The sequence below is a fragment of the Canis lupus genome, chromosome 7, assembly GCF_048164855.1.
Source record: "Canis lupus baileyi chromosome 7, mCanLup2.hap1, whole genome shotgun sequence".
NCBI classification, from domain to species: Eukaryota; Metazoa; Chordata; class Mammalia; order Carnivora; family Canidae; genus Canis; species Canis lupus.
The window spans coordinates 51,840,905-51,868,616 of record NC_132844.1 but is presented as its reverse complement, the minus strand read 5'-3'; the positions used below and the strand labels follow the sequence as shown (position 1 = coordinate 51,868,616).

The window sequence follows — 27,712 nt, the reverse complement described above, 5'->3', positions numbered from 1 at the left end:
ATTTGAACAAAGTTCAAAAAAGGGGGTTCACCTTAGAGAATTGTGAGAGGAGAGTGTTTCAGGCAGCAAGGACAGCCAGAGCAAAGGTTCTAATGGGTTTCAGGTCTGTTCTGATTATAGCAGAGTGAGCAAAGAAAGAGTAGTGAGAGATAAGATCAGAGGTTATGTATGGTGCTGAGTGAGGTATGTGTGTGCTTCTGCATGCACATGTGCTGTGGGGGCAATAATATAATTAAGAGTCAGCTAGTTAGTCTACAAATATTTATTGAGGTCTTTCTATGTGCTGTTCTAGGTACCAGGGACATTGTGATGAGATAAATCAGTTTGATGACCATACATTCCAGTAAACAAACAAAAAAGAGAATTTCAGATATTATGGGCTCTGAAGACAAAAACAGAATAAAAAATGACTTGAAGGAAGAGCCTACTCTACTAATGTGTTAGGAAAGGTTTCTTCAGAAATTGATGCTTGGCTGAGGTACCCATAAAGAGGAAGCAGTTGCCTAATGAGTGTGAAGACAGCATTCCAGGAAGAAATCATAATTCACAAAGCCCTTGGGGAGTCTGAGGGATAGCAGGCGGTCAGTGTGGCTGGAGCATGGTGGATGAGCAGAAAAGCAGGGCTCCTACTCCCTCGATGGTTGGGCAAGGAAGGCAGAGTCATGCCATAGATAATGCTAAGGGCTTGGATATTACCCAACACATTATTGGAAGCCATCAGATGGATAGTGGTATGATTAAGCAAATGTTTATAAAACATCACTCAGATTGCCATCTGAGGAAGGGACTATCAGGAGAAGAAGAAGGGAACCAGGGAGAAAGGGGTTTTACTTGAAGTCTAGAGACGAAAGAGTTTCCAGAAGGAGGGAGTGGTCTGTTTGGCCAAAGGCTGCTGGCCAGCCTCATAAGATTAGGACAGAGAACTGACCACTGACTTTGGCAAGACCTAGGTCATTGGTGACCTCAGTAAGAGCCATTGAGTTAGAGGAGTTGGTGCTGAAAGCCTGACTGGAGTGGATTGAGAGAAAATGAGAGTGAAGATGTCGGCAAAGCAACCACAGTCCACTCTCTAGCTCTTACTAGAGCTCCAGGGTGGGCTTGGAGAGTGACATGGCTGGGCCCTGAAGCTGATGGCAAGGGGCGATCTATATCATATTGGGTGAGATCCTCCCATGTGGGAGAAAAGAAGATAAAGCTATGTCTTTTTGACCAGAACTGCCTGAGAGAGCTAGAAGGGGACATTGAAAAATGAAAATATTTTTCTTCAGTTTGTGGGCTTATATGTACATTGAAAAGTTTGAACTAACAAGCGGTGTGGTGGTTAAAACATCAGGGTTTCAGACCTAGGCAAAAATTTTAATGTAGTGTTTTCCTGAGGAAGCACTGTAGTATAGACTGAGCCAGCTTCTAGTATAGACTGAGACAGCTTTTATCTTTGCAGTTGTCTAGAACTGTGCATTTGTTTTGAAGCATTGCTATCATATCTTAAAATTCTTAATATTTTTTAACAAGGTGCCCTGTGTTTTTATTTTGCTGAGCTCCACAAGCTATTGCTGAGAGTATAGGTTAGTGATCATCTCTAAGGCAGGCATTTTGCTATCAAATATGGATCAATTCTTAATAGATTAAAGAAGGCAATATCAGTGTGTTGGTGGTTGTGTGCAAGAATGACTTCCCAGCATGGATGAGCAGACAAGTTCAGCATTTCTAAGCATTACTGTTCTCTTAGTTCATAGGACAGATATCCTTAATTTTACAAGTAAGAGGAAAAAAAAACTAGTTAAAAATTATAGATGCTTCTGAATATAATTCAGCCTTAATAAGAAAGAGAATACTCATACATACTACAAAATGGATGAACCTTGAGGATCTTGTGCTGCAATAAGCCAGTCACGAAAAAACAGGTACTGTATGATTCCACTTATATGAAGTATCTTGAGTAGTCAAATTCACAGAGATCAACAATGAAATGATGCCAGAGGCTGGAGGGATGGGGAAATGGGTTGTTTAATGGGCATAGAGTTTCAGTTTTGCAAGATGAAAGAGTTCTGGAGATTTGTTGCACAACAATATGAACATGTTTAACACTGCATTTAGAAATGGTTAAGATGGTAATTTTATGCTTGTATATTTTACCACAGTTAGAATCCTTTTTTTTTTCTTTTTCATTTTTAGAGGGCTGGAGAGAGAGAGCTGGTACGCAAGGAGGGGGAGAGGCAGAGAAAGAGTAAGAGAGAAACTTTTTTTTTTTTATTCATGAGAGGAGGGGAGAGACAGAGAGCATGCAGGTGCATAAGCAAGAGAGGGATAAGGACAGAGGGAGAAGGAAAAGCAGACTCCTTGCTGAGTGCAGAGCCCAACATAGGGCTTGATGAGGGGCTGGACTCAGGGCTAGACATGGGCTTGATTCTAGGTCCTTGAGATCATAATTTGAGCGGAAGTCAGACACTTAACCAACTGAGGGGCCCAGGTGGCCCAAGGGAGAGAAAATCTTAAGCAGACTTCTCACTCATCTCAGAGCCTGACCCCAGGTGCCATCTCATGACCCTGAGATCATGATAGGAGTGAAATCAAGAGGTGGATGCTTAAGGGCTGACCCACCCAGGCATCCCCAAATTTGTGTTAATTAAAAAAAAATTGTAGATAGTTCTGAAAACTCTTAATACAAAGGTGCTTGGGTGGCACATATCAGATGTTTTCTTCCATGGGGGAAGATATAGGAAATACGAGATTTCTAGGTGATTTTGGTGTCAAAACAGATTTCAAAGGCATGGTGTTCTCATCCTTTTGTCTCTAAAGAATTGTGTCATATGAACTACATTATGCTCTCTTGACTTGACTTGTGTGTTTTTCTATTATGCTGATAATGTTTTATCCAATTCTCTAAACAAACATTTTTTTGAGAGCCTACAATGTGTGAGGCACTGCTCGAGGCAATGGGTATACAGTGGTGAATCTAACAGATTCATCTCATTCTCTGGTCATAAGGCTCCTGTGAGGGAGACAATTTATCACATAACTAACTTGTGATAAGTGTCATGAAAAGAAATTCGAGAAGCAAGGAGAGAGACTGTGACAGGATCTGAGGATGGAGGTCTAGAAGACTGCCCTGATCATAGTAGATTCAAGATGGCTGCCAATTCTTTGCCCTTCTCCCCATGGAGAGGTGGGGTCTATTACCCTTCCTCTGAATCTAGACTGGTCCTATGACTTGTGTTAACCAGTTGAGTGCAGTGGAAGTGAGGCTGTGTATCCCCTGAGGCTCCTGGTTCCTGACTTTGTGGCTTGAAATTTTTTCCCCTGGAAGCCAACCATCAGATAAGAAGTCTGGCTACCCTAAGACCACCATGTTGTGAGGAAGTTCAAATTAAGCATGTGGACCGAGAGGCCATAAGGAGGAGCACCCAAGCACCAGCCTTTTTTGACCTTCTAGTCTAGCCCTGCCAGCCACCGCATGAATGAAAGCTGAGTTGATGATTTCAGCAGACCCCGCATAAGCACCCAGCTGAACTGTGCCTGATACCTGTTTCATAGAATCACCAGCAAATAAAATCCTGGGTGTTTTGGGCCACTATGTTTTAGGTAGTTTGTTACACAGCTGTAACTAACCAAAACATAGAGGAAACAATCTTTGACTGAAACGAAGTGATGTTTGGATTTCAGCACCTAGCTTTAGCCCAAGATTCCCAACATTGCACCAGCCAGTAGGGAAGGCACCTGACAGTTCACTGTAAGGTAGGGCTGAGAGGCAACAGAAGAAGTAGTATTTACTAATTAGCAGAGACTTGCTTTCTCTGGGACTCACGGGTGCCATGGCAGTGGGATGAATTTGTAGCGTCTGAAAGCAGAAAGGTTTGAGACTTGCTCCCAGGGAATAATTTTTTTTTAAAGATTTTATTTATTTATTTATTCATGAGGGACAGAGAGAGGCAGAGACACAGGCAGAGGGAGAAGCAGGCTCCATGCAGGGAGCTTGATGTGGGACTCAACCCCGGGACCCCAGGATCCTACTCTGGGCTGAAGGCAGGCGCTAAACCGCTGAGCCACCCAGGGATCCCACTTGCAGGGAATAATTAAACATACCTAATGTGTCCTCTGATTTTGTGTCACCAGCCTCTCTATATACTTGTCAACGTTTCATCCCTTCTGGTACGTTTCCTGGCCTTTGGCATCCAGAATTTCCCGGTGCTACTTTGTGCCTATTACCCCCAGAAACCCAGAGGCACAATGTTATACACAAATGAAGAATTTCTTAGAAATTTTTCTGTATCACCAGACACAATACCTGTAAGGTCCCAGTCCCTCCAGAAAGTGAAAATCACCTGCCAGGCCCTCTCTCCCTGTGTTCTACTGGAAGGGGGTATACAATGAGAGGAGAAGCAGACATGTCTGTGCTAATGACAATGATACCCACTTCCGGTGTGCCTGTGTGCTGTGTTAAATATCACAGCAACCTGCGAAGAAGGAACAATGATCCCTCTGACACAGATGGAACCTGAGGCTCAGAAGATGCGGGAGGCTGTCTGCATTTGCACTGCTGGTGGGACAGGGCTGGAAGTGTGCCCTTTGAAGAGGAAGGGACCTCCCCACCTGTGCTCCAAACCATTCTGTAAGCAAGGCCTGAGTTCTTCGGGCAGGTCCTCTGTTGGTGGGACTCCCATGTTCTTTCAAAGAAGGTCTTTGTTTAAGGAGTGGGAAGAAGAAAAGTTAGTACTTGAAATTCTGCTCTCCTGGCACAAATGGCCTTTTCTGAAATGGTTTATTTATTAGTGGATTTCATCAATTTATCAATAGCACATATTTTGTATGTGGCATTGAGCATAGAGGTCTTCATTATGACTCAGAAGATATAAGTCCTATTTCCCATATGAGCTGGAACTCTGACAAATTGTTTTACTATTCAGATTTTTCAGATCTCAGTTTCTTTTTTTTTTTTTTAGGATATATTTTATTTATTTATATTTTGGGGGGCGGAGGGGCAGAGGGAGAGGATCTCAAGCCAACTCTACACTTAGCACAGAGCCTGATCATGACCTGAGCCGAAATCAAGAGTCAGTCACTTAACTGACTCCCAGGCACCCTTCAGATCTCAGTTTCTGTCTCTTCCACTGAACCGAGAATAATTTGAGGGCAGAGAATGTTCTGGTCTTCTTCATATCTCTAGCATCTAGTACAGGGCCCCCAAATATTTGAAGGTAGAAAGAATGAAGAGGGAGAAGAAAGAACGAAGGGATTTATCACGTAATACTGATCATGGGATCAGCTATAGATTTAAAAACAAAGTGCAGTGTTTGTTGAAAGATAGGTGGATCTGGGTGGCAAGCTTTTGAGGAGGAGGTGGGGCCTGTAGCAAGGGCCCCTTTTATATACAGGGCACCAAAAATGGAACTGACATGTACACATAGGCAAATGTTTTGGCAACCTTCCCTTTCCTTGTTCTTTCCAAAGCAATTGATATTACAAGATGACAAAGTGGTACCACAAGAGGACGACATTCGGCCACAACTCTGTCCAACCACTTCCTTTCTAGTCACTGTGTAGATGGTAATAAGAATGGAGAGGTTGGAGGACATCTTAACACACATGCGGTATTGCAGCTTGGTTTTGTGTCACCAAACTCACCTGATACATGTTCTTTGGTGACCTCGATTCTTCTGACCTTTGCAGAGCAATCTCCCACTTTAGGATTGTGCCAGGATTTAAACAGGGAGCCTCAGCTGCAGAGGGCAAAGGAGTCATGCTAATAAGCTCTCCAATTCTGCTTCTTGCAGACAGCTTCAGTTTGGAAGGAGAAGGCATTATTTTTAGAATCCCTTCTTGCTTTCATCCTGTGCCTTGAATGATTAACTCCTAGTGTTTCCTCCCTGGTTGCTCCTGGGGAAGCAAGTACACTCTCAATCCAGAGACACGGTGGTTCCTTTTTTTTTTTTTGAATCATTCTCAATCTGCCCCCTCCACCCCTCCAACTCTCCATCTTCTGCCCCCACAACCTCCCTCCTCTTTTAAAATCACCTCCATCAGGTCTCTGGGACAGTGGTTTGTTTGGGAGGCCCTAACGTGGTAAGAGAAACCTTTAACAATGTTTAAGTCCAGTTTAACTCTTCTGGTGTCTAGAAGTGACTTCATAGGCAACCCCGGTGGCTCAGTGGTTGAGCGCCTGCCTTCAGCCCAGGGCGTGATCCTGGAGATCCAGGATCAAGTCCCACATCAGGCTCCCCCCACGGAGCCTGCTTCTCCCTCTGCCTGTATCTCTGCCTCTCTCTCTCTCTCTCTCTGTGTCTGTCGTGAATAAATAAAATCTTAAAAAAAATAGAAGTAACTTCATGGATCTTCAAACAGATAATAGCATAACTTAGGACATTAAAATATGGAGGTTGGGGTGAAGGGATAAGAAGTGCACACAGTTCTGCCTTTTGGGAAGGGCACGTATTTAAAACCTCCATTCTAAAGGGGCACCTTGGTGGCTCAGTTGGTTAAGCATCTGCCTTCAGCTCAGGTCATGATCCCAGGGTCCTGTGATAGAGCCCCACATTGGGCTCTCTGCCCAGTGGAGAGCCTGTTCCTCCCTTCCCTTCTTCCTCTGCCCCTCCCTCTGCTTGTGCTTTCTCTGTCTCAAATGAATAAATAAAAAAACTTAACAAAATTAAATAAAAATCAAAACTCCTATGGTCTTTCATAGAGTAAGCAGATGCAGTCACTGTTTACTTATAAATCTACAAAATTCTTTCAAAATATATCTTCACTCTGTGGTTTGTTTTTGCTGAATTATCCTTTACTAATTTTAAAAAAGAAATCTCAGAAGGAAAATTATAGTTTTCAAAATTAGATGCAAATCAAAATCTATGAGCATCTTTCAGATAAATTTTCTTGAAAGAAAAATTGATGCAAATTGCTACATTTGGGGGAGTATTTGTATCTGAAACAGAAGAACATGCTCTATGTAAGTAGTGAGTAGCTCCTAATACTGACTTATCTAAGTGCATTATTTTATTTTTAAAACATGGGACTGTGGTGACCAGAAAAGAAGCCAAAAAAGACATCTGATTTTATTTTTGACTTTATTATTTTTAAATATATTTTTATTTTTTTAAAAGTAGACTCCATGCTCAGTGTGAGGTTCAAACTTATGACCTTGAGATCAAGTCACATGCTTTACCAATTGAGCCATCCAGGCCCCCCAAAGATGGGAGGTTCCATGCCCAGGGTGAGCCTAAGGTGAGGCTAGAAATCATGACCCCGAGATCAATACTTGAGCTGAGATCAAGAGTTGGACACTTAACTGAGCTACCCCGATGCCCTGATGTTTGAATTTATTTATTTTTTTTAATTTATTTTTTATTGGTGTTCAATTTACTAACATATAGAGTAACCCCCAGTGCCCGTCACCCATTCACTCCCACCCCCCGCCCTTCTCCCCTTCCACCACCCCTAGTTCGTTTCCCAGAGTTAGCAGTCTTTACGTTCTGTCTGAATTTAAATGCAAAAACCTTAAGTGAATTTGAACCTGTAATGAAAAATGGATGGGTTTCGCAACCGTGCCAAAAGCATGGGTGTGTGAGTCTGTTTGTGTGAGTGTAATGTGTTTAAAGTTGTATCGAGGGATCCCTGGGTGGCGCAGCGGTTTGGCGCCTGCCTTTGGCCCAGGCGCGATCCTGGAGACCCGGGATCGAATCCCACGTCGGGCTCCCGGTGCATGGAGCCTGCTTCTCCCTCTGCCTGTGTCTCTGCCTCTCTCTCTCTCTCTCTGTGTGACTATCATAATAAATAAAAATTAAAAAAAAAAAATAAAGTTGTATCGAGTTTGATATGGTGGCTCCTGAGATGTAATGATTAAGATTTTAAATAAACATAACTTGTCCTTTAATTCTCTAGAGTAGGTTTTAATTAATTAGTTTGTTTATAAGTTTATTCATTTAAGTAATCTCTACACCCAATATGGGGTTTGAACTCAGGACCCTGAGATCAAGAGTCCACTGACTGAGCCAGCCAGGTTCCCCTAGAGCAGGTTTTATTTATTTATTTTTTTGTAAAATTTTTATTTATTTATGATAGTAACAGAGAGAGAGAGAGAGGCAGAGACACAGGCAGAGGGAGAAGCAGGCTCCATGCGCCGGGAGCCCGACGTGGGATTCGATCCCGGGTCTCCAGGATCACGCCCTGGGCCAAAGGCCCGCACCAAACTGCTGCGCCACCCAGGGATCCCTAGAGCAGGTTTTAAATAAGCTTGCATTGGACAAGAATCTTACTATCCATTATTTTTTTCTTTTTTAAAAATTTTGTTCATTTATTCATGAGAGACAGAGAGAGAGAGAGAGAGAGAGAGAGGCAGAGAAACAGGCAGAGGGAGAAGTAGGCTCCCTGCAAGGAGCCTGATGAGGGACTCGATCCCTGGACCCCAGGATCTCGGCCTGAGTCAAAGGCAGATGCTCAATCACTGAGCCATTCAGGCATCCCTTACTGTTTCTTTAACTGTGAATGAGGACAAATAAATCTTACGGTTTCCTTGACTAAGAATATTTTCCTGATAATGATTTGGCAACACGAAACTTGGGGGAAGTGAACAATAGTTACTGAACAGACTGCCTTTGATTATCTTATGTGAATCACCTATTTAACCTAAGAATACTTTAAATTATTTTTGTAGGGATAACCATACTAACTAAAAAAAATGAAAACCATATTTATTATGGATATATGGGATATATGCTAAACATTTTTTAAAATTGTTGTCCCAAGTGCTTTAATTGCAACTCCAAAATTCATCTTCCTCCTCCACCTGGCCAACACCAGCACACATATCCAGACACAGACCCACAGACACCTACTCCCATATAGCAACCTTACAAAATTGCATCTTTATTAGTGTCCTTTAAGATAAATGTTACCATGTTTCCAAAGTCAGAATGGCTCTTGTAAAGGAAAATAGAAAATGATGAATAGAAGACCCATTCACTTGGCATACGTGGCTCCCCTTTGACTTCTTCAAACCAAGAAATCAAGAGCGAAAATCATATAAGGAGGCAAAACTTGAAATACTTCCCAAATCCCTTCACATCCAGTCACGTGGACCTGTGTTGAGTGCAAAGCCAGTTCTGCAAGTCAGCTGGTAGACAGCAGAGTTATTTTAAAAAGATCATCTCAGGAAGCTTATTTATATTCTCTTTGAAGTAATGAGTCCAGTGAACTCTTGAACTGGAGATTTGAAGTCCTTAATTTTTTGCTGTCACTTGGACGAGAATTACTCTTGATAATTTTAAATGTAATTTATTGGAGAGCAACAAAAGTGGCTGACATTATTATTAACTGGACTTTTGGCCTGTTTTGGTAAACACCAGATAAAATGTTCTGGGGGTGGAGCTTGAAAGTCTAATTAGACAATATTCAAAATAAATGTCTCAATATCAAGCATAGTTTGTATTTTGTTAATGAAGATTTTATTTATTCATGAGAGACACACAGAGAGAGGCAGAGACACAAGCAGAGGAAGAAGCAGGCTCCCCAGGGGAGACGGATGCGGGACTCAATCCCAGGACCCCAGGATCATGACCTGAGCTGAGAGCAGAGGCTAAACCACTGAGCCACCCAGGCGCCCCCATAGTTTGTATTTCTATGTGGACATGAAAGACGTTAAAACATTCTGCCTAGCAATTCTGAATCTCAAAAAACTGAGGTAAGAGGTCTGGCATGGAATTTGGCATAGAATGTTTTTCCACAAAGTGTAATGAGAAAGAACATTGAGGCAAGAGACTTAAGATTCAGTTTAGTTCCAGTTTTACTCCTGTGATCCTGGCCAAATCACTTCAGCGTGAACTTGGATTTTCACAGCTACTGAATAAAGGAGTTGGACTTTTAGTCCAACATCTCTGATGATCTGTGTTAGATTATCCTATATTCAGATCCTATATCCTGTATCCTGTATCCAGATACAGGAGGCCACGTGTTTTGGGCTATACCAATTACCATTTAAACAAATGATCTTCCCTTGTCTCAGTGGAGGAGGAGGTTATACACACGCTCTGCTGCCTTCCGTGGAAAATCCAGATGGATTCCAATTAGCAGGCCCCAGCTGACTGATATGTCCACAGTCAGTTCCCATTCCACGGGTGGGAGGCTTTTGGAGGCAGTTGAGTCATGCTGTCTGTGAGCAGTTGGATGGACCAGCAACTACATAATCCATCCTCAGGAGGGAGAATGGGGTGAATGAGCGAAGGTTCTGGGGAAAGCTTCATTCAGGTTATTTGCTCTGTGTGAAGGCCCAATCACTTCAACCAGCCTCAATCCACTTGCTCTGGCCTCTTTCTTTCCCCACATCTTCTCTGGATCTTGATTTCCCTTCTTGCTAGTGCAGCTGGATTCTTGTTGGCTCAGAGAAGATAATGTACCTACGCCATTCACGACCACCCTAACTCTTCCTTGGTGCCAGAACCCTGATTGGGATCAAGGGTGCCCCAGCCTCATGTAGGTAAGTGCTGAGCTCCAGGGGAAAACCCTGGCTGTTGTGAGCCATCCTCCTATTACCCTCACTAGTGATTGGTTTGGGTAGGGGCAGGCATTATAGTTCTGGCTAATGTGGGTGAGATCAGTTGAGAGACTTCTGGGAAAACTCATATTGTGATGTCTGCATGCAATGCCTTTTTATTTATTTATTTATTTATTTGCATGCAATGCCTTGAATGTCATGGCCATCCTCTGAAAATAGGAAAGATAAGCTGACAGGCTGAATGAACTTGGTTGTGTAGAGAAATGGGAAGAATTACCTGGTCCTTGGTCATATAGCCAAGCTGCTTAATGAACGCTGGAACCCATCTAGGTCTTGAATTCTTGCTATATGAGAAAACTTTTTTCTTACTATTTGGGTCAGAAACCAAAAACATTTAATACAGTTCACGATGGCATGCTGGCGAAGCAATGAGGAAACCTCATTGCAGACTTCGGCTGGTCTGTGCATACACCATCTCTAAGGAGAAAGACAATATGTGGGACTCTGGACTACTTGCCCCCAGAAATGATTTAGAGGAGAACCTACAATGAGAAGGTTGATCTGTGGTGCATTGGAGTACTTTTCTATGAGCTGTTGGTAGGATATCCACCCTTTGAGAGCCTTTCCCATAATGAGACCTACAGACGTATCCTCAAGGTAGACCTACGATTTCCCCCATCATTACCTTTGGGGGCCCAGGACTTAGTCTCCAAGCTTCTCAGATACCAGCCTTTGGAAAGGCTACCCTTGGCCCAGATCATGGAGCACCCTGGGTCAGGGCCCACTCAAGAAGTGTGTTGCCTCCATCTGTTCAAATGGCTTCTTGAGGCCTGTCTGCACCTGTTTCATTGTGTTTGTTCAGAGCTTTGCTGGCTCTCTTATCTTTTGTTTCTTCTAAGATGCTAATTAATAAAAGCTGAATCATTTTGTAAAAAAAAAAAAAGTCTGCTTGAGAATTTATGTGGACCCAGTTTTCAATATCAGTTCCTCCACTTAATAGGTTGTTGCTGAGAAACAAATTAATTCATTAACTTAGTGACTTAAAAAAAACACTAAGCATCTCTTAGATTCCATGCATTGTAAAACTTAGGATAGCTTAGATTTTTCTTCTCTCATGAGATTGTAAACAGATGGGGTTGCAGTCATGATGGCTTAACAGGGGCTGGTGGGTCTGCTTCTCAGGGAGCTTACTCAGATGGCTGATGGGAGGCCTCTGCTCCTCCCTACCTGGGCTTCCCCACAAGGTTGTTTTTTTTTGTTTTTTTTTTTTTAATTTTTATTTACTTATGATAGTCACACAGGGAGAGAGAGAGGCAGAGACACAGGCAAAGGGAGAAGCAGGCTCCATGCACCGGGACCCCGACGTGGGATTCGATCGCGGGTCTCCAGGATCGCGCCCTGGGCCAAAGGCAGGCGCCAGACCGCTGCGCCACCCAGGGATCCCCCCCACAAGGTTGTTTTAAATGAAGTTCTTATTAGGTCTATATAGTCCTTATTAAAGGACTAGATGGTATAGTCAGTTAAGTGTCTGACTCATGATCTCAGCTCACGTCTTGATCTCATGGTCATGAGTTTGGGCTTCTGTGTTGGGCTCCATGCTGGGCATGGAACCTGCTAAAAACAAAAATAAAATAAAATAAAATAAAATAATCAAAATAAATAAAATAATAAATAAATGTCTTATTATTTTGATGTGGCAAGGCCAACAGATCAGGGAATGACTGCCAATGAAAAGAAAATTTGGGGGATGCCTGGGTGGCTCAGTGTTTGAGCATTTGCCTTCAGCTCAAGTCATGACCCTGAGGTCCTGGGATTGAGTCCTGCATCGGGCTCCCCACAGGAAGCCTGCTTCTCCTTCTGCTACCTCTCTCTGTGTCTCTCATGAATAAATAAATATACATTAAAAAAAAAGATAATTTGGTAAACTCCCAGATCACAAGAGGAGGGCACATCTACTCCATAGGAAAGCACTGGGAAGGGTCTGGAGGCAGAGGCAGTAGAAAATGTGGGCAAGAGGCTTTATTGAGGTTTCCATGAGAAGGAATGGCTAAGTAGACTTAGGAATGGCTAGTTTGAATTATTTCAGCAGGCTCTGGGGCATAATGGCTGTTCTCTAGTTGTCTAGTACCTGGCCATGGGGTGATTAGGACAAGTGGACAATGGCCCAGAGTGTGGGAGCTCAATAAAGGAGGGGATGTGAGCCCTGGACCATTTGGCTTGCATTTGAAAAGTGTGCTCACCGACAAGGTGTTTGTTATCTCTAGGAATTGGCTTACCCTTGGAGGGGCAGTCCCTTTAGGTCATTAAGGTCAGAGATGTCAAAGCATGAAAATACAAAAATAAAAGACATGATTTGTACATCCTCATAGTGTAGGTGGCTGGCTCTGCCCAGAGTAAGCCATCCAAGAGAGGAAGGAAGAAGCTACAATGCTCTTTGTGATCTAGACTCAGAAGTCAACATACCATTACCTCTGCCGTACTCTACACAGATCAGTCCTGATTAAATGTTGGAGGAGACTACACCAACGTGTAAACATCTAAGAGGTGAAGATCATTGGAGTTCATCTTAATGGCTGGTTATCACATATTTAAGAAATTATTTAACCTCCAAGTCTCAGTTTCTTCATCTGAAAAAGATGGTAATTATATTATGGTAATTAGACCTCTTGGTTGCAATCAACAGAAAATGATCCTGGCTTACTGAGACAAAAGGGAATTTATTGGATATATTTAGGGCAGTTCACACAATAGAAGGAGACTTGGAAGCAGGAAAACGGGGTGCAAGGTCAGTGGTTTGGTGGGGAAACCTCCCCCACCCCAACACTGGGTATTTCTGCTGGAGCTGAATTCCCAGCACCATGGCTGCTGTTGTAGGTTGTTCTCAACTGCTTCTGCATCCTGAAGATTCCACTGCACTCTTTCCAGGAAGACTTGGCCTCTTCTGCTTACAAGAATTCAACAAATGTCCACTGCAAATCCCCACCTCTTGGGATCCTCATGAAGATTGAACAATATATGAGTCTTTGGAAAATTGAGAATCATCAGTAATTAGTTGTTTAATAGAAGGAAGAACTCAGTCACCTTGGGGTGGCATCAAGTGGATGCAGAGATCTCGGGTGGAGAGGGATCTTGTGTTAGATTCTGAAGCATCCTCATGTGTCCAGACACATTGATTACTTCTAGTCACATCCTCACCCCACCTCTACTCTTATACACATGTATACATTCTGTGTTTCCAGCTTTATTGAGATATAATTGTGTAAGTTTAAGGTATACAAGGTGATGATTTGATATATGTCTATATTGCAAAATTATTAGCCATTGTAGGGTTAGTTAATACCTCCATCAGCTCAGGTAATTATTATTATTATTTTTTGTAGTGAGCACATGCACACATTCTTAATTTGCTGAATTTTATGCAAATTCTATCTCCACTCTGATTTGGTTGTCCTGTGAGCAGAGTTTGAGGCAAAGGAGCAGTATGTGACTATGTAGAAAAGCAAAAGTAAAAGCCTCCTGTGAAAATTGCAACCCTGGGCCCTTGGTATTCTGATATGAACCACCATTAATCAAACTGTTTAACTGGTGCCGGCTTCTATTAGTGTTTTTATTATCTTCTCTCTCAGTTTGAATTGTCAAGGCATGGCAAGACACTTGTTCCCAGAGAGCCTGTGCTTTGTTAGCTGTTGGCATGGGTCTTACATTCAAACTCACTTATTTCATTCAAAGTTTCACCTGTTTTGGGTTTGAACTCACCAAGGTTGATGAGTTTAACTTGTCAGTGGTTCTCAGATTTCAGTGTATATTAGGATTGCCAGGAAGGCTTGCTAAAATACAGATTGATGGGCCTCACCAGGTCCTCTGTTGTAGTAAGGCTGGGGTGGGGCCTGAGAATGTCTAGTAAGATCCCAGGTGGTGCTGATACTGGTGGTCTGGGACTACACTTTGGAAACCACTGAATTGGGTGACTTGGTGCTGGTGCTGGACTGCTTTGTAAACTTATACTCTTCCCAATAATTGCCTTTCATAAAGAAAGCCAAGACAATACTCAGAGAGCGAATTCCAGGATACTCAGAAATAAATACTGAAACATGATTTCAGTTAGAAAGATGTTTATATGCATGGAATAGTGTTGGCTACTAGCACTATTTATTATTTTATTATTTTTCTCACATTCTGAAGAAATCAGAAGCTGTCCAGGTCTAGTAAGATGACATCACATGATCAAAGGCTCAGGCTTTTGCTTTCTTCTCTGCTACTCTTAGTAAATGACTATCGACCTCATGGTCACAAGGTAGCTGTTGCACCTCCAGGTATTACCTCTGCATTGTAGGCAGGAAGAAGAAGGAAGATAAAAAGCAAATGCAGGGGCTCCTGGGTGGCTCAGTTGGTTGAGCAACGAGCTCTTGGTTTTGGCTCAAGTCGTGATCTCAGGTCATGATCTCAGGGTCATGGGATCAAGCCCCACATCCGGCTCCGTGTTTAGCGTGGGGTCTGCTTACCTCTTTCCCTCTGCTCTTCTCTCTTTCTCAGATAAATAAATAGGAAATGTATGTGGGAGCTTTTCTGAAATTCCCTCTATAGACTTCTGTTCCATCCTCACTGGCCAGAACTATGTCATATGGGCACAATCAGCTTCAAAGGAGCCTAAGAAATCAAATAGTTTTAGTTCAACACTTATTTACCCAACTAAGATGAGCTTCTGTTAATGAAGAGGAAAGGGAGAATGGATGGAAACTAGCAGGCTCTGTCTCAGCATTCACTTGCTTGATTCTCAAAGGATTCCACACAGTGTACTCAGGCCAACTCTATATATGGTGTGAAAGCAACGCACAACAGGTGAAGGGCTGAAGGACACAGAGAATCTACACTGGCATTTCTTGTTTCATGCCATTGCACATGAAAAGAGTAAACTCTGGGTTAGAACTTGCTTCTTCCTACAGGACTTTTGAGGAGTCTTCTATGCTTAGGTATGTAATGCCTTTCCAAGATGAGGATAAACATGATGCATTTCCAAGCTTATTTGACCACAGAAGCTTTTAAAACATTTTCCTGGAGTTTCTCCCTGAATTAAGTTCCAGGAGAACCTTTATCTCCTTTTGCCAGGAAACTTTGGTCTATACAACATCAACTGTCAAATTCCCCAAAAATGGAAAAGGCTTTTCTTGAACAGTGGGATAGTCCTATCCTTTTTAAGAGGAAGGAAATGAATATAGGAACAGCTGGTGAGTCAGGACATGGGGTGTGGTACCTGTCTGCTGTCTGGTAACTGTGAACTTGACAAGCCCCTTGCCCTCTCAGAGGGGCCCTGTTCTTATTTGCAAAATAAGATCTGTAGGAGGCCAGGCTGCATCCTAATGAACTAAAATTTTGCAACTTCACAGCTCCTAGAAAAGTCAGGAAGGGATGTCTGAATAATCTTTGCTAATGGGAGACATGGTAAGTAAGGAAAATAGTTTAAGATAAGATAAAGGCCTTTATCTTTTTATTTATTTTTTAAAGATCTTATTTATTTATTCATGAGAGACAGAGAGAGAGTGAGAGAGAGAGGCAGAGACATACGCAGAGGGAGAAGCAGGCTCCATGAAAGGAGCCCCATGTGGGACAAGATCCCGGGACTCCAGGATCACGCCCTGAGCCGAAGGCAGATGCTTAACTGCTGAGCCACTCAGGTGTCCCAAGATAAAGGCTTTAGAGGTCAAGAATAGTTTGGTTGTTTTTTAAGATTTTATTTTTGAGTAATTTCTACACCCAACATGGGGCTTGAACTTAAAAACCTGACATCAAGAGTTGAATGCTCTACTGATGGAGTCAGCCAGGTGCCTCTAGAAGTCAAGAATAGTTTTGTTTTGTTAAAGATTTTATTTATTTATTCATGAGAGACACAGAGAGAGAGAGAGGCAGAGACACAGGCAGAGGGAGAAGCAGGCTCCATGCAGGGAGCCCGACGTGGGACCCCATCCTGGGGTCCCCAGGATCACGTCCTGGGCTGAAGGCAGCACTAAACCGCTGAGCCACTGGGGCTGCCCAAGAATGGTTTTATGGGGAAAAACCCCTTAATGACTATGAGGGGTGGAGAATGTGGGATTGCATTAATTTCCTATGATTGCCCTAGCAAGTTACCACAAACTTGGTGGCTTTAAAAAAACAAAAACAAATTTTTAACAGTTCTGGAGGTCTGACATGGGTCTCATTGGGCTCAACCAAGGTGTCAGCAAGATTGCATCCCTCCCAGGAAGCCCTAGGGGAGAATTCACCTCCCTGCATATTCTGGTTTCTGAAGGCTGCCCACATTCGTAGGCTCATGGCTCCCTTCCTCCATCCTGAAAACCAGCAACATGGCACTGACCATTGTCTCTTGTTACATCTGCCTCTCTGACCATAGCTCTGATCAAGAGGTTTTCCTCTTTCAAGGAACCCTGTGATTAGGTGGAACTCACCCAGATAATTCAGGACTTACCCCCACCCCCTGAATTTAACATCAGCAGAATCCCCTTTGCCATGTAAGGTAAGATATTTGCAAGTTTTGGGGATCAGGGTGTGTTCATCTTTGGGGGGCTGGGGGGACATTATTCCGCCTTCCACATGGATGAAATGTTTTGTTTAAAGGAATGTAGGTTTTTTTTTTTAAGTGTAGATGTTGAGAAGACTCACTCTTCTTCCTTTCTGAGTCTCCCTGAAGTTCTATCTGTATCTACACTTCATAGCTTTAATAAACTGCTCTCATTTCCAAAAAATAAAAAATTTAAAAAATAAAGAAGTGTAGGTGTTGAGAAACTAAAGGATGTTCCTGAAAAATTGAAATTAGGCTTTATAATTATGGAGCAAAAAGGAATAGACAGGGTTGATATAAAAAAAATCTAAGAGGGATCCCTGGGTGGCGCAGCGGTTTGGCGCCTGCCTTTGGCCCAGGGCGCGATCCTGGAGGCCCAGGGCGCGATCCTGGAGCCCCAGGATCGAATCCCACATCGGGCTCCCGGCGCATGGAGCCTGCTTCTCCCTCTGCCTGTGTCTCTGCCTCTCTCTCTCTCTCTGTAACTATCATAAATAAATAAAAAATTAAAAAAAAATCTAAGAAAGCAGAGAAGTTACAACACGAACAAAAGTAGTTAACACTGTTAGATACACATTAATCCTTTGTGGAAAAGCTAGAGCAAAGATCAGAGGCTTAGCGGGGGATCACTTTTCTCTATTATATAGCATACCTTCACAAAACAGAACTAAAAACCTAAAACTCATACCATTTAAAAAGTAAGACTATATTAGCATTAATGAAGTTGGTCCTGCATGGCCTTGCTTGACTTTCAAGGGTGGAAGATGGTGGAGGGAGCCCCATGAATGGTCTGAAGTCATCACAGACCCCCAGGCAGTGTTTGAAAGAATTGATAGGAACCTGGTGGGGTGAGGACAGTCTTGTCTTTATTTAGTGGCTGCAGGACATAGAACAAAAAGAAACATGGTATTTACATCCAAGGTGAGAGTGGGCTTACGGGCAAGGGAGGCCAAAGCATCATTCAAGGGCAGATAAGATGGTAAAAACCAAATTCAAGTCAAAGTATCTAAATGAAGGGTGTATGCCATGGCTTTCTCAGCCTTGACACTATCAGCATTTTGGACCAGATCATTCTTTGATGCAGGAGACTATCCTGTGCATTGTAAGAAGGTTAGCAGCATTTTCAGATTCTACCAATCGGATTCCAGTAGAGCCCCTTTCCCAGGCTGTGACAGCCAAAAGTGTTCCCAGGTACTGCCAAATGTCCCTTAAGAGAGCAAAATTGCTCCACCTGACAACCACTGGTATAGACTGAGAACAGGTGAGGTGAAGCAGTGAGCCAGGAGGTTGAACCTGAGAGCCTGGAGAGATTTTTTCCAGACGTGAACTAAAGCTACATTCTCTAGGATCTTTTGCTGGACCTCGGGGGCTGGCAGGGAGCCACCAGGAACGTCCAGTTGGTCTGCATATTGGTCTCTTACTTGGCTGTGGCAGCCTCCAGGTCAGAAGAGCTCAAGCTTAGGCGTTGCACTCTGCCTATTTGTTATGCAAGCAGAGGCTTTAAAAGGCAATTCACCTGGGCAGGGGATACCCTTGTTTGTAATATAAACAGCTTGGGATCTATTATCTTGTTTCCCTCATCTAGGTTAATTGCAAGTCCTCAGGAACACTGATTTGTAGAAGAGGGAGAAAAGGCGGACTGCGGACTCTCAATGCAGGCTGGGCCACCTCAAACCTGTACAAATGATCTTAGGTAATTTAGAAAACGTGCACCCCTGGTGGATGAATTCAATGAGCTTGTCCCTCTGGGCACGCTAGGAGCAGGGTTAGGAGAGCAGATGCACCTAGTGTGCAACCCTGGCCCCACTCAACATGGCACACTGAGTGAGTGCAACGGCCGAGCCGCTGGGCTGGAAGGTCAAGCTCTGTGCCCTGTGCTGCATTTCACATATCACAGGAGACACATGGTAACCTTGGAATCAGACGTGACATTGGGACCCCCTCGCTATGACAGGCCCTAAACTTTCTTACTGTTGGATTTAGAATTTTCCAATGGTCAGAAAAAAAAGGCAATAGATTACAAAGCAATGAGCAAGAGGTGGTTTAGGAATGTTCTAAGGAAGGAAAAAGCAGGTACAGCTTCTTCTAGCTATCCATTCTATTTGTCTTTTTGTGTCTGAACTATTCATTTATAAATTTAGGACTTAAGGGATGAGGTGGATGCAGAGAAAAATAAGGGAGCCAGGCTTTTTGAGTGAGGCCAGACCTCCGAAAGCACTTCTGATTAATGGCCTCTAGTTTAGGAGATGCCATTCCGCAAAGTGGATCATGATCTATCTACCGTCTGCATTCCTGTGAACTTCCTTCAAGGACCCAAGAAGACCAGCAGTGTTAACCCTCTTCCTAGATGGGCTAGGTGTCATCCTACCAAGGGATGGAGATATTTTTTAAAAATTTGAGAGAGTGAGAGGAGTGAGGCAGGGCAGAGAGAGAGGCAGACAGGATCTCAAGCCGACCACGCTGAGCTGGAGGCAGGGCTCAATCTCCTGACCCTGAGATCAGGACTGGAGCTGAAACCATGAGTCGGATGCTTAACCAATTGTGCCACCCAGGAGCCACAGGGGAGAGAGATTTTTTTTTTATAAAGATTATATTTGTTCGTGAGAGGCAGAGGTGTAGGCAGAGGAAGAAGCAGGCTTTCTGTGGCAAGCTTGATACAGGACTCGATCCCAGGACCTGGGATCACACCAGAGCCAAAGGCTCAACCACTGAGCCACCCAGGTGCCCCAGAGAGATTCTAAATCGAGAAAAGCTTCATTTAATGCAGCTGTTTCCCCTGTTACAGCTGAAGACCCTGAAAGGTAGAATCAGACCAGCTGCTATCATTTGCAGGCCCTGTGGCAAGAGTATACATGGAGGCCTACACAGCCTAGGTTTGATATATATATATATATATTTTTTTTTTTTTTAGGTTTGATATTTAAATAAAATTTGCTCCATCCTTGTTCCTGGGCAAATATGTCTTCAGAGCAAAAACACTGGGGAGGAAAATGAAATCTATGGGTTTTGAAAGTTTGCAAAAATTTTATTTTTTAAAGATTTTATTTATTTATTCATGAGAAACAGAGAGAGAGAGAGAGAGAGAGGCAGAGACACAGGCAGAGGGAGAAGCAGGCTCCTTGCAGGGAGCCCGACATGGAACTCGATCCCTGGTCTCCAAGATCATGCCCTGGGCCGAAGGCGGTGCTAAACTGCTGAGCCACCCAGGCTGCCCACAAAAAAATTTTAAAATGACAATTTTGTGATTAGTGCTCACTTGTGGCATTGTTATGACACGTTTAAATGAGCATTAAAGATGCACACAGTTCATATATGATTACATACTTATCCATAAAATTAATGTTTTTACTTTAATTTCAACAAAATAATTTTGTTTATTTGAGAGAGTGCAAGCGGGGGGAGGGGGGGTAGGCGGGGAGCAGAGGGAGCAGCAGAGGGAGAAGCCGACTTCCTACTGAGCAGGGAGCCTGATGCAGGCCAATCCCAGGACCCCAGGATCATGATCTGAGCCGAAGGCAGACACTTAACTGAGCCACTCAGGTGCCCCACAACACCATTATGTGCTTATAATCAATATTTTCACATAATTTGTGTTCTGTGACAGTAAAACCACACTAGATTAACTTTCTTGAATCTTAGGGTTTTTTTTTTTATTTATTTCAATTTGGGTAAGTTTTGTTTAGCAGCAATTGAAATTGCCAATAAAATTGTTTTTTTATTTTAAAGATTTATTTGAGAGAGTGAGGGAGTGTGGTGGGGAGGGGGAGAGGGAGAGAGAATTTTAAGCAGGTTCCCCACTGAGCACATAGCCAATGCAGAGCTCGATCTCACCACCCTGAGATCACCACCACCTGAACCGAAATCAAGAGTAGGTTGCTTAACCAATGGAGCACCCAGAATTTTAAGAATAAAATTCTTAATTTTAAATATCAAGCATTGGAATGGGGTCACACAGCATATCGCCATTATCACAGGCACTATTATGAGTATTTAAAGTCATGATTGGAAAAATCCTTTAGAATATCTTATAAAAATCTAGATCCATATAATATCATAAAGGGTTGATGTCACGTTTCATGCATATTATGAGTGTACCTACATACATTTAAGAGTAGCATGAGCTAGTTATGAATATTGTGCTAATTCATGAGAAACTCTAGAACCACATACCGGAGCATGAAGAAGAATCCATAGGTGATGAAAGTCTGGAGAGCTAAGTTATCTTTCATCTCCTTCAGGAGCTTCTTCTGTTCCTTGATCCTCCTCACTCTCCAGGGCAGTGTCTGTGTCTCCAGGGCAGTGTCTTCATCTGATGTCAGCAGTAACACATCCTACAGATGCCTGCAGCTTTGAGTGTGCTTGCCTTTTATTTGGAGAACACAGGGCAAAATATAGAGGCACGCCTGGGAGATGAATGGTGTTAGCCGCCAGCCGATGATCAGGGTCACAGGTTGTACTGAGCCAGCCCTCAGAGCCACATGACTCCAGCCTTTTAAAGTGTGGGCTCTGGAACCCCAGCCCCGCTCTGTGGCCAGCATGCCAGGTCACCATATAAATATCACTGTAGTGCATTGATGGCAGCTCCCAACAGATATGCTCATGTCCTAATCCCTAGAATCTGTGAATGTGACCTTATTTGGGAAAAGGGTCTCAGCAGATGTGTTAAATTAGGGATCTCGAGATAAATCATTCTGGATTATCCAGGTGGGCCCTCAGTACCATGACAATTGTCCTTAGAGGAGACAAACAGAGGTGAATCAGAGGGAGAAGAGAAGGCCACATGGGGATCCCTGGGTGGCGCGGCGGTTTGGCGCCTGCCTTTGGCCCAGGGCGCGATCCTGGAGACCTGGGATCGAATCCCACGTCGGGCTCCCGGTGCATGGAGCCTGCTTCTCCCTCTGCCTATGTCTCTGCCTCTCTCTCTCTCTCTCTCTCTCTCTGTGACTATCATAAATAAATAAAAAATTAAAAAAAAGAAAGAAGGCCACATGAACATAGAGCAGAGCGGAGGGCTGTGGCCACAAGCCAAGGCCTGCTGACAGCCACCAGAGCTGGGAGAGGCACCAGAGCCTTCAGCAGGTGCTCTGCTGACACCTTGATTTCAGACTTCTGGCTCCTAGCACTCTGAGAGGATAAAGTTCTGTCATTTTAAGCCACCAAATTTGTGGTAATTTGTTATGGGAGCCCTAGAAATTTAGAAGTAATTACAACAATTACTAATAACATGGAATATTTATTAGGCCTGATTACAGGCCAGGCCCTTTGCTAAACCTCTTTTATAAGTATTATCTCATTTAAACCGCACAATAGTCTCAAGAGACAGGTGCACTATTATCCCCACAGATAAGCAGTGAGGTTCAAAGGGGCCAAGTAGTTTGCCCAAGGCCACATGGCTGGTGAGCTGGGATTTGAACCCAGGTCTCTCTCTCTCTCTTTTTAAAGATTTTATTTATTCATGAGAGACACACAGAGAGAGTCAGACATAGGCAGAGGGAGAAGCAGGCTCTCTAAGGGGTGCCGGAGGTGAGACTCGATCCCAGGACTCTGGGATCATGTGCCCTGAGCCTAAGGCAGGCACTCAACCACTGAACCACGCAGGTGCCCTGAACCCAGGTCTCTCTGATTCCAAAGACCTCCTTTAAGCACACACAGAAACCTCCCCACCGCATCATGTACCCGGCTGTAAAGGAGACACACCGCACACTTAGCGGTCTCATCTGTGCTAGTGATCTTTGTCCCTCTACTTAAAAAGGGGCCTGATTCTTTGAGCACCCCCTCCACCAGCCCTGGGCTCTTTACCACCGCCTCAGAAGTGAGATATAAATTACAATGGGCCGTTCTTCTAACTCAGTGGATCATGGGAACACTGTTTCTGTGTCATAAAGAAACATTTTAGGCATACACAATCACTCATAGTTCTTTGCATCTATTTAGCCTCTGGGTCATTTGGGTTTATTTGTAGATGTTGCCAAGATGAAGCAGAAATCTGCGGAAACTATTTGTCCTTGGAGAAGGACAGTGGTCAGGATGGATTCTTGTTACTTTCTTTTTCCTGATTTTGAATTTGTGCTATCTCACTGTCCCAGGAGAAATAGAAATTTTGTGTTCTTAAGACTTAAAATATATTCTCTGAGCTCATTTAAGCTATCAGAACTTCAGCACTGGACTCTGGTGATGGTGTGGTTTAGGAAACAAGCATTTCTTTCCTTCTCTACTTTTGTCCAGTCTTTTGGGGATTAGAAGGGACTGTTCTCCATCTGCTTATAAACCCAAATAGTGTGTGTGTGTGTGTGTGTGTGTGTGTGTGTGTATGCGTGTGTGTGTCTGGTGATGGGGTAGTTGGAGGAAGAAGGTCCAGTTGAGGTGGTTACTTTTATTTTGTTACCCTTTATTTTCTTTCAAACAAAATCTACCCCATTGTACAGGTGGAAGCACTGAGTCTTGGGATAATCCAGATAATTAAATCAGATTTAATTACAAATGCTCTGCTTGTTCTCTCAAGAAACATTCTGTCTAGTGAAAACGAGAGCTGTTATACAATGAGTTTTGAGGCTAATTTTAAAGCAAGTCATGTGTCCCTCCCATTGCTCTGACCCAAATATGAGACAGAGATTCAAAGTTATGCACAAAGAAAACCAAAATCAATAAGGAGGCCCTACATGAGCACTTTGGGTGATTACGGGAATGTAAGCCTCATTTTCCAGCCACTGCAATGCTTCATCCCTTGGGATTCACTTGCTGTTCCCGTTAGGGCATGGCCCCCCGAGACTGTGCAGAGGGGGATCTGAACCCAGAGCCAGGCCCGGGGATGACTCTGGGTCATTGTTCTCCCCAATCCTGATTTCCAGAGCAGTCAAGAGATACTAATCTAATCCCTCTCACAAAGATGGCTTTGCACTGTGCTCATCAAAATAGCTAAGAGGTTTGAAACCTTTGTTCTCTTGAGGGGCTGACCGTGGAAGAGGAGAGCCGGGCAGCTGACAGTCCAGCGCTGGGAAGCGTTAGTGCCGACAGAGGGGCTGGCCTAAGCCAACAGAAGGTCACTCTCGATCTCACTTTCCTGAATCCCTTCTTTCTGTCCAAGGGTCCCATACACATCCTCCCCCCTCTCCCCCCACGTCCAGAGCTTCTCTCCTCTCTCATTTCTCTAAACCCAAATCTACTCCCAGGGAAGAATCTGATAAATTCATTCGCATCATAACGTGAACAAACTCTTCCCAAGAGTATATGTATTTTGAAGACCTAAGGTGAGAATAGTGGGTCTCTGTGCAATTTCAGATGTCAGGGAAATCAGGTAAGAGGGGTGCGACCCGCTCTGAGGGGACAGGGGATGGTGCACAATGGGCGGGAAGGCTAGGGTGAGAGCAGGACAGGCATTTTCGAGAGGAAGACAGCTCCCTCCCAGCCAGGGCTCCAGGGGCAGATGGAGGTGACCGTGGGAGCTAAGGAGGCAAAGAGCAGGAAACCTTGAACTCAAAACTCGTGTGGGAAGTTACCTGCTTTTTCCTTCAAGTGAGAGATTCAAGGGAAGAAGGTATATGTAAAACTCACTCATGTATACAGTGTCATTCATTCATTTAAATGAAGTGGTATTTGCTATCAGAGAGGCAGCAGAGAGAGCCACGAGCAAGATAGAGAAGGCCTCTCTGTACCTGAAACAATGGAACTTTCTCTCCAACTGGCAGGGTGAAGCTAACAACATACAATTTCACGTGGTTCTAAGTGCTTTGACAAGATAAAGCAGGGTAAGGAGATGCGAGAGCGGCAAGGCAGTTGCACAGGGCAGGTCTGTTTAGATGAGGTGGCTGGTTAGGTTTACCTAGGTCGGGTTTCCAGATTTAGCAAATAAAAATACAGGACACCCAATTAAGTTTGAGAGAAACAATGACAACTTTTTCAATGTATGCGTGTCCTGTGCAATATCTGGGATGTACAAGTACCCAAAAATTATTCATTGTTCATCCAGAATTCAAATTTTACTGGGTGTCCTGCATTTTATCTTCTAACTCTAGCCCAAGAAACCCCCACAAATGAGGTGAGGGAGAGTTCCAAGAGAGAAAACTGGAAGGGCAAAGATTTCCAGGCAGAAATGAGCTCGGTTTGTTCAGGAAGCTCTATGTTTTTGGAATAGGGGTAGTCGGGGGACCCCAGGCACATGTGAGAAGTCTGCATGTTAATCTCATCTGTTGAATTGTTTTTTAAGATTTTATTTATTTATGAGAGAGAGAGAGAGAGAGAGAGAGAGAGAGGCAGAGACACAGGCAGAGGGAGAAGCAGGCTCCATGCAGGGAGCCCGACGTGGGACTCAATCCTGGGTGTCCAGGATCGCGCCCTGGGCTGAAGGCGGCGCTAAATCGCTGAGCAACCCGGGCTGGCCTCATCTATTGGATTTTTAAAGATGATTTATTTTAGAGAGACAGAATGTGAGCATGTGTGTGTGCACGTGCACACACACACATGCATGCACGAGTGGGGGGAGGGGGAGGGAGAAGGAGAAGCAGACTCCCTGCTGAGTGCTCCATCCTGGGTCTCCACCCAGAACACTGGGATCATGACCTGAGCCGAAACCAAGAGTCCGACACTTAGCCGACTGAGCCACCCAGATGCCCCTCATCTGTGGAATTTTAAGGAAAGCCCTCAGCACCACAATTACTCATTTCCATGAATATTCCAGTTGAGTATTGTGTCCCAAAGCAGGCACCGCTGACATTGCTTTAAGACCAGACGTTGGAGGAACACCTGGGTGACTCAGTGGTTAAGCACCTGCCTTGGGGCAGCCCTGGTGGCTCAGCGGTTTGGCGCCGCCTTTAGTCCAGGGCCTGATCCTGGAGTCCCGGGATTGAGTCCCACGTCGGGCCCCCTGCATGGAGCCTGCTTCTCCCTCTGCCTGTGTCTCTGCCTCTCTCTCTCTGTATTTCTCATGAATAAATAAAATCTTTAAAAAAAAACAAAAAAACACCTGCCTTTGGCTCAGGGTGTGATCTGGGGTCCTGGGATCGAGTCCCACACCGGGCTCCCCGCGAGGCCCTGCTTCTCCCTCTGCCTGTGTCTCTGCCCGTGTCTCTGGGTCTCTCAGGAATAAATAGATAAGATCAGACCAGACTTTCAAATGAGAGAGTAGGTAGGTGCTTCCGCCCTGGGGGAAAGTGAGCCTTGCCGTCCCCTAATTTGCTCGGCCTCGCCTTCTGCCTCAGTCACTGCGCCTTCGGTGAGCAGCCGCTCGTGCTACCAGGAGGAACGAGCCTAACCGTGCCTGCCCCCGGGACGAGAGACTTGGGGACCCAAATCCTGCCGGGGCTGACAGGGACTACTAGAAAGTGTCTTGAAAGTGATGAATGGGAGAGCGTGTAGCAGGAGTCAGGCGAGGGTGGCAGAAGCGTGACAAAGGGGAATTAGAGGGCGCCCGCGTCCAGCAGCGGCAGCCTGAGCAGTTGGCCTGGCCGTGCCCCGAGGGCCGCCGGCCGCAGAGCTGGGAGCAAGCGGTCGCCCCTTCTCGGCGTCCAGAAGGCCGAGGGTCTCTGGTGGAAGAGATACGCAGAGCCAGGCTGGCGGCAGAGCCGTACTGCCAGACGCCGAGCAGAGCAGTCAACGTACTGAGCTGGGAAGGCCGCCCTGTGCTTGGGGACAGGCCGAACTTGCGTGCCTGCCCTAGACCTCGGGGGGCTCGGGTCTGAGAACGTTTCCTGCGCCTCCGCCAGCTCCTCGGTGACCCGCTGAGTGACTCAGGCTCCTCTCAGCAGCTCTCCTTGCGGAGATTTCTCTCCCCCACCCCCAGCCTCTGCCCTGGCCTCCTAGTGAAAGACGCCCGATGCTGAAAACCGAGTCTTGACTGCATTTCTGTGAAAATAGCCCAACCTCACTTTCCACAGAAGGTGGGGTTGGGGGGCCCAAAAATAATCTGGTGAGGTAAGCAGATAAGCAGCCCCAGGTCCCAGTGGCGGAGCAGGGACTTCTGACTTGTATCTTTTCTCACACATGAGGGGCCACCAATTCATTTGAAAATGATGTCATGACTTGTTCTGGATCTCAGAGCTGCTTGCTGCCTTCTCAAATAAAAACGTGAGGGGCGCCTGGCTCAGTTGGAAAAGTGTGTGGCTCTTGATCTCAGGGGTATGAGTTGGAGCCCCACGTTGGGTGTAGAGATCACATAAATAAATAAAACTTTAAAATAAACATGTTAGGGATGACTGGGTGGCTCAGCGGTTGAGCATCTGCCTTCAGCCCAGGGCGTGATCCAGGAGTCTCAGGATCGAGTCCCGCGTCGGGCTCCCTGCATGGAGCCTGCTTCTCCCTCTGTCTGTGCCTCTGCCTCTCTCTGTCTCTCTCTCTGTCTCTCAGGAATAAATAAAATCTTAAAAACAATTTAAAAAACAACAGAAAATAAAATAAAACATGTTATTTTTCTAGAAAACCGTGGTTTAGAAAGTAAGACAGTATAGTATCTTCAAAGGGGGAAGGAGGTTTCTCCCATTTTTGCAAAGGCATTTCTTTCAGATTTGAATCACTTGGTGATGGTCATATAATGACTCCCCCATTATACAAGTAATACATGTTTACTGCAGAAACTTTGGAAACATTAGAAAAACACAAAAGGGACCATAAATATCACCTGTAATCCTCCCACTTAGATATAATTGCTGTTGACATTTTGATATGTGTCCTTTCTTTTTCCATATACA

The 27,712-nt window shown here is 44.4% G+C and overlaps 1 long non-coding RNA gene across 1 annotated transcript in view; it reads left to right on the top strand.

Moving 5' to 3' along the window:
- Positions 1-25,258, top strand: part of LOC140636308 (uncharacterized) — a 31,161-nt gene extending 5,903 nt beyond the window's left edge. The window contains exons 2-3 of the long non-coding RNA XR_012033590.1: positions 18,619-18,726; positions 23,980-25,258. This is a non-coding gene — a long non-coding RNA (uncharacterized lncRNA). The remainder of the gene's footprint in view (positions 1-18,618; positions 18,727-23,979) is intronic.
- Positions 25,259-27,712: the final 2,454 nt, after the last annotated feature.